We start from the raw sequence: 7500 nt of genomic DNA on the forward strand, positions 1-7500 counted from the left end.
TGAGCTCCAGTCATGCAGTCTGACATCTGGGAGGAGTGGTGGCGTCCTGCATGTGTCCTGGACATGCAGCCCAGCCATGTGGAGCACGAGGTGTCGCCGTGCATGCGTCCGGAGCCATGCGGAGCGACACACGGGCTGCCACCAACCTGAAGCTGATTGGCTGGTGTCTCCTATAAATACCCCACGACCCCAGCTCATTTCTTCACATCCAGACCTGTCCAAACCAAGTTAAAACCTTGAGAGAAAAGTAGAAAAAGAAAGCCAAGTGATTCCGAGCTAGATTTTAGAGAGAGTTTTAGAGAGTTTTCGAGATCAGTTCTCTATTGATTTCGAGTCATCGCCTTGAGAAGGTTATGTCCAACTGAAGGTCAATCAAGTGAAGATCAGATCAGATGGGAGTCAAGTCAACGTGGCTATAGAGAGAGAGAGAGAGTGAAAGGAAGTGATCGATTCTAGAGTATGGTCGATTCTGAAGACCGATACTCCACCGAGAAGGCCAGTTCCGTCCAATCGTCGATTCTTTACGATTGTGACGCGGAAGCTCTGTCCAATTCAATCCGTCCAAGCCAGTAATATTCTCATACAATAAAGTGGAGGTGCTGTACAAGATTAGTTCAGTTCCATGGGTTCAGATCAGTCGAAGTTCTGCTCGATACTCCGCCGGGAAGTCCGAAGAACTGTCCAGAAGCTAGAGGAGGTTCTGTCCGAGTCCAGATCACCCTGTCGAGGCCTGTCAACTTCTTCATAGTGAAGCCAAGGTTGTGTCCAAGACAAGATCAGTCCATTCCAGTCCAGTCAAGGCGTCCATTGGGTTTTGGCCAAGTCTTCTCCGATCAACCAGCTGCTTCTCGCCTAGAACACTGTGAGTTGGTTTTGTTTGAGTTCCACTTGGAATTTAGGGTAGATCGAGTCGCATATAGAGTAGAATGATCACGTTATTGAATGGTAGAGTCCTTAGGGTTATTTTATTTATGGAACCGGACTCAGTTTAGCAAGGGCTAAGCTGAGATGAATGGAATTAAGACTGAGTTAATAACCTGACTAGGACTAGGGCTAGGATGCATCATGTTTTCTATTCTTGCGTGTTGATATGGTTGAGTGCAGGTTCCCGTTATCTTTAAAGATAGTTTCTCAGCGGGAGGCTGGACTATCTGGGTAACGGTTTGATTGTATTGTTTAGTATTGATATTATTGTTTAGTAGTTAGTACTAAGGGTCTTAGGCCATATAGGCCGGACTACTGGTACTATTGGTTTGTGTTGTAGAGTCGAGTGTCTAGTTAGGATCTGGAACTTTAGCCTTAGGTTAGGTTCTAGATTGAGTTTGTTTTGTTGTGAGTGTGCCGACAGTATGTGCGTGACCCGCCCATACTAGGCTTGTGTAGGGGTGAGTTAGTGTTCCTTCAGACCTCGTACCCAGCGGGTTCAAGGAAACCCCTTATTCGCTGGATCGGGAAGACTCAGAGAGACGGGGTCATGGCCTAGGGCTGAGTTATTACACGACGGTGTAATGTGGCAGTGACCCGAAGGACTGTGGGCTGTCGTGCGGTGACCCAAAGGACTGTGGGCCGCGGTCGGTTGAAAGTTCCTTCTTCTGGCCTTTGTGGTAGGGAGATAGGATATTGCCGATGTTGAGGAGGAACACGAGATCACCAGGGCCCATGTTAGAATATTGAGTCTAGAGTTAGAATAGTGTGTCGAGTTAGTTTTATTGTGTCGTCTTGAGGGTGAGGAACCCTCGAGATAGTGTAGCACCGATATACGGTGTTACGAGTTAGATCGAGTCGTAGATACTCATAGTCTTATTATTGTGATTGTGTTTGTGGTTGACTGATTTGCTTGGAGGTTCTGACATTAAGTCATAAGTCCGGTTTAGGTACCGGATTAGGCTTGGTGTGTATTTTGTTAGTGTAGGCCTGACGTTGGCCTGTATGTGTTTGAGGGATTGCTTGTGAAGGGTGGTGGATATTAAAGCTATGCTGTATCATTGGTTGGCCGATCATGTTCTTGTTTGATTGTTGGTCGATCGACTAGTGATACTTGTATAGTCTAAGTGTCTAACACTACATGAGTACTGAACTCAGGCGTATATATGGTTAACTAGGGATTGGTTGTTGACTTGTTTTTATGCAGGTTCCCGTTACTTGAAGCTAGATCATGGCAGGAGGCCAAGTCTAACTTAGTAACGGTTTGCTTAGCCTTAGCTTTTATTGCATGCTAGGGCTAGATTGATTGTTATTTTGGGTTGTCCGGGTTAGAGTCTAGGTTGCGGGTAGAGGCCGCCAGCTCACTGAGTAACATTAGGTTACTCATCCAACTCCGTTGTCCTTTTTGCAGGTCGCTTTAGGTAAGGATGATCGGATAGCTTGGTGCTGGACGTTAGGACCGCCGGTGTAGATTTTCATGCCTTTTGTAAACGGTATTGTGGATTTGTGTTTAGTTGACTCGATTTGGCATTAGGCCGGGACCGGTCTCGAATTATATCAATGTATGGATATTTCTCGAATCAATAAAGTAATTGTTTTATATGCGCTTCATGAGTACTCTGATATTTTACTAGTCCGGTCTAACACAACGTTAGGTCGAGGTACGGGTTGAAAAGCCTTAGGCCTTGATCTAACGGAAAACGCTAACTCTAGGTACGGGTTGCAAAGCCTTATGCCTTGACGCAGCGGGACGAGTTAGTGGATGAACTGGTCTAGGTCGTGGAGTAAAGTTTGTGACTCTGACCGGATTGTCCCTAGCCCGTCACGTAGCGCTTCCGGACCATGGTGTTGGGTTGGACGGTCAGTCATGTTCTTGTTTGATTGTTGGCTGGCCGGTTGGCCTTTCATCTCCAACCCTTGGTGTGGGTCGTCCGTCGGTCATGTTCTTGTTTGATTGTTGGCCGGTGGGTCGACCTATGCTTAGGACGGTTCGGGGGTGTTACAGAGGTGGTATCAGAGCATGGTTTCGTCCATGCTTCCGGAACTCATGATTTAATCGGTTTTAAATATTTATCGAGTCAAAAAGAGTCGCAAAAGGCATTAGGGAAACCGGTCACGTCCAGTGATAGGATTTGTGGTTTTAGGAATTAGGATTGAGATAGTGGAATCTAGAACGGTTAGGTTGCTGGTTAGAATTGCGGTTAGGTTGCATTGTTAGTATTTGCTGGGTTAGTGGATTATTTGATTAATTGTCTACTAACTTGCATGTGAGGTGTTCTTTTGAGTTGCAGTGAGTAAGTGTGTTTGTTGATCGGAACTTTAAGGGATGAAAACCTTGGAGGGAGTTCAAGGCCAAACCCAAACCCGAAGCGAAAGAGGAGAGACAGATTCAGAGAGACTGGACAGTGGTATGGACTGGACAGATGGGAGGAAACAAGACTTCATTGGGGAAGGACTTCATCAGTAGTTTGGAAGACGAAGATCGAGAAAGGTTTGAGGAATCTGGACAAGATAGTATCATGGGCAATGAGGGTGTTAGGGCAGAGTAAAAGAAAGAGGATGGCTCAGTGATCATTCCAGTGATGAGATATGAAGACGATTGTGGAGGCCTTGAAGAAGACACTCAAGGAACTGTGGTGCACAGCGTAAAGAGGTTATGGAGACGAGGGGAGAATGTTGTGAAGACGAGCAATTGCGCAACTAAGAATTCGAGGACGAATTCTATTAAGGGGGGGAGAATGTAGAAACCCGTTAAAAAAAAAAAAAAAAGAAAAGAGAGAGAGAATGGTTGAGTATCTTTGTGGTTGAGTCGCGGGCAATACAGATCGATCGGGAAATTTGAAGTACGAGAAGGTCGAAGAATGGATCGTGAGTAAAGCATGAGTTGAGATAAGCTGCTCTACCATTGTTAGAAATGTCTTAGATTGACCAGACGGCAGTTTTGAAAGAATCACATTTTTTGAAGCACGACGGTTTAGAAGCTCGACGTTTTTGAAGATTGACGTTTCTTCATCGCGAAGTTTTCTCGAAATATCTTCGTATCAATAAAATATTATTCTGAAGACATTATAAGTCGGAAGCAGGACGGGAATTAAGCAGGACGAGAAGCAAGCACGACGGGATTGAAGCACGACGGGAAAACCCGAAGTTGGGCGAAAACCCTAATTTTGGTATTACGAAATTCTTTGAGGAAGCCGAAGGATCGGGAAATATTTACCGCCAAGGTCAGACTTCAGATTGGAGTTTATTAAAAATATTAAACTCATCTGAATGGGAGAAGAAAAATATTCGGGATTAATCGCCGGTCAGAAATTTACCGGAAGGACCGAAATCAGGCCAATGGACCGAGAAGCTCGAAGTGGCTTGTTGCATGGGTTCAGAACGTGGTGTCAACTGTCCAGCAAGATGAGTGTCTACAGAAGCTCGAGGTGTCGCCGTGCATGGAAGCTGCACATGCAGCTTGACATGTAGGAGCACGAGGTGGATTAGCCAAGCACGAGATGTCGCGACGCATGCAACCGAAGCATGCTGATAGACATGTGTGTGATGCTGTGGCGCCTTGCATGAGCTCCAGTCATGCAGCCTGACATCTGGGAGGAGTGGTGGCGTCCTGAATGTGTCCTGGACATGCAGCCAGCCATGTGGAGCACGAGGTGTCGCCGTGCATGCGTCCGGAGCCATGCGGAGCGACACACGGGCTGCCACCAACCTGAAGCTGATTGGCTGGTGTCTCCTATAAATACCCCACGACCCCAGCTCATTTCTTCACATCCAGACCTGTCCAAACCAAGTTAAAACCTTGAGAGAAAAGTAGAAAAAGAAAGCAAGTGATTCCGAGCTATTTCGAGAGTTTTAGAGAGTTTTCGAGATCAGTTCTCTATTGATTTCGAGTCATCGCCTTGAGAAGGTTATGTCCAACTGAAGGTCAATCAAGTGAAGATCAGATCAGATGGGAGTCAAGTCAACGTGGCTATAGAGAGAGAGAGAGAGAGAAAGGAAGTGATCGATTCTAGAGTATGGTCGATTCTGAAGACCGATACTCCACCGAGAAGGCCAGTTCCGTCCAATCGTCGATTCTTTACGATTGTGACGCGGAAGCTCTGTCCAATTCAATCCGTCCAAGCCAGTAATATTCTCCTACAATAAAGTGGAGGTGCTGTACAAGATTAGTTCAGTTCCATGGGTTCAGATCAGTCGAAGTTCTGCTCGATACTCCGCCGGGAAGTCCGAAGAACTGTCCAGAAGCTAGAGGAGGTTCTGTCCGAGTCCAGATCACCCTGTCGAGGCCTGTCAACTTCTTCATGGTGAAGCCAAGGTTGTGTCCAAGACAAGATCAGTCCATTCCAGTCCAGTCAAGGCGTCCATTGGGTTTTGGCCAAGTCTTCTCCGATCAACCAGCTGCTTCTCGCCTAGAACACTGTGAGTTGGTTTTGTTTGAGTTCCACTTGGAATTTAGGGTAGATCGAGTCGCATATAGAGTAGAATGATCACGTTATTGAATGGTAGAGTCCTTAGGGTTATTTTATTTATGGAACCGGACTCAGTTTAGCAAGGGCTAAGCTGAGATGAATGGAATTAAGACTGAGTTAATAACCTGACTAGGACTAGGGCTAGGATGCATCATGTTTTCTATTCTTGCGTGTTGATATGGTTAAGTGCAGGTTCCCGTTATCTTTAAAGATAGTTTCTCAGCGGGAGGCTGGACTATCTGGGTAACGGTTTGATTGTATTGTTTAGTATTGATATTATTGTTTAGTAGTTAGTACTAAGGGTCTTAGGCCATATAGGCCGGACTACTGGTACTATTGGTTTGTGTTGTAGAGTCGAGTGTCTAGTTAGGATCTGGAACTTTAGCCTTAGGTTAGGTTCTAGATTGAGCTTGTTTTGTTGTGAGTGTGCCGACAGTATATGCGTGACCCGCCCATACTAGGCTTGTGTAGGGGTGAGTTAGTGTTCCTTCAGACCTCGTACCCAGCGGGTTCAAGGAAACCCCTTATTCGCTGGATCGGGAAGACTCAGAGAGACGGGGTCATGGCCTAGGGCTGAGTTATTACACGACGGTGTAATGTGGCAGTGACCCGAAGGACTGTGGGCTGTCGTGCGGTGACCCGAAGGACTGTGGGCCGCGGTCGGTTGAAAGTTCCTTCTTCTGGCCTTTGTGGTAGGGAGATAGGATATTGCCGATGTTGAGGAGGAACACGAGATCACCAGGGCCCATGTTAGAATATTGAGTCTAGAGTTAGAATAGTGTGTCGAGTTAGTTTTATTGTGTCGTCTTGAGGGTGAGGAACCCTCGAGATAGTGTAGCACCGATATACGGTGTTACGAGTTAGATCGAGTCGTAGATACTCATAGTCTTATTATTGTGATTGTGTTTGTGGTTGACTGATTTGCTTGCAGGTTCTGACATTAAGTCATAAGTCCGGTTTAGGTACCGGATTAGGCTTGGTGTGTATTTTGTTAGTGTAGGCCTGACGTTGGCCTGTATGTGTTTGAGGGATTGCTTGTGAAGGGTGGTGGATATTAAAGCTATGCTGTATCATTGGTTGGCCGATCATGTTCTTGTTTGATTGTTGGTTGATCGACTAGTGATACTTGTATAGTCTAAGTGTCTAACACTACATGAGTACTGAACTCAGGCGTATATATGGTTAACTAGGGATTGGTTGTTGACTTGTTTTTATGCAGGTTCCCGTTACTTGAAGCTAGATCATGGCAGGAGGCCAAGTCTAACTTAGTAACGGTTTGCTTAGCCTTAGCTTTTATTGCATGCTAGGGCTAGATTGATTGTTATTTTGGGTTGTCCGGGTTAGAGTCTAGGTTGCGGGTAGAGGCCGCCAGCTCACTGAGTAACATTAGGTTACTCATCCAACTCCGTTGTCCTTTTTGCAGGTCGCTTTAGGTAAGGATGATCGGATAGCTTGGTGCTGGACGTTAGGACCGCCGGTGTAGATTTTCATGCCTTTTGTAAACGGTATTGTGGATTTGTGTTTAGTTGACTCGATTTGGCATTAGGCCGGGACCGGTCTCGAATTATATCAATGTATGGATATTTGTCGAATCAATAAAGTAATTGTTTTATATGCGCTTCATGAGTACTCTGATATTTGACTAGTCCGGTCTAACACAACGTTAGGTCGAGGTACGGGTTGAAAAGCCTTAGGCCTTGATCTAACGGAAAACGCTAACTCTAGGTACGGGTTGCAAAGCCTTATGCCTTGACGCAGCGGGACGAGTTAGTGGATGAACTGGTCTAGGTCGTGGAGTAAAGTTTGTGACTCTGACCGGATTGTCCCTAGCCCGTCACGTAGCGCTTCCGGACCATGGTGTTGGGTTGGACGGTCAGTCATGTTCTTGTTTGATTGTTGGCTGGCCGGTTGGCCTTTCATCTCCAACCCTTGGTGTGGGTCGTCCGTCGGTCATGTTCTTGTTTGATTGTTGGCCGGTGGGTCGACCTATGCTTAGGACGATTCGGCTGCTCTCTCTTGTTTCTCATAGAAAAAGACTTAGGGTTTTAGGTTTGCAAAGGCAAAATTATTTCATAAAAGACTTAGGCAAAAATCGCCAACTTCATGG

This window comes from Brassica napus, unplaced genomic scaffold, assembly GCF_020379485.1.
Source record: "Brassica napus cultivar Da-Ae unplaced genomic scaffold, Da-Ae ScsIHWf_1364;HRSCAF=1938, whole genome shotgun sequence".
In the NCBI taxonomy this organism is placed as follows: Eukaryota; Viridiplantae; Streptophyta; class Magnoliopsida; order Brassicales; family Brassicaceae; genus Brassica; species Brassica napus.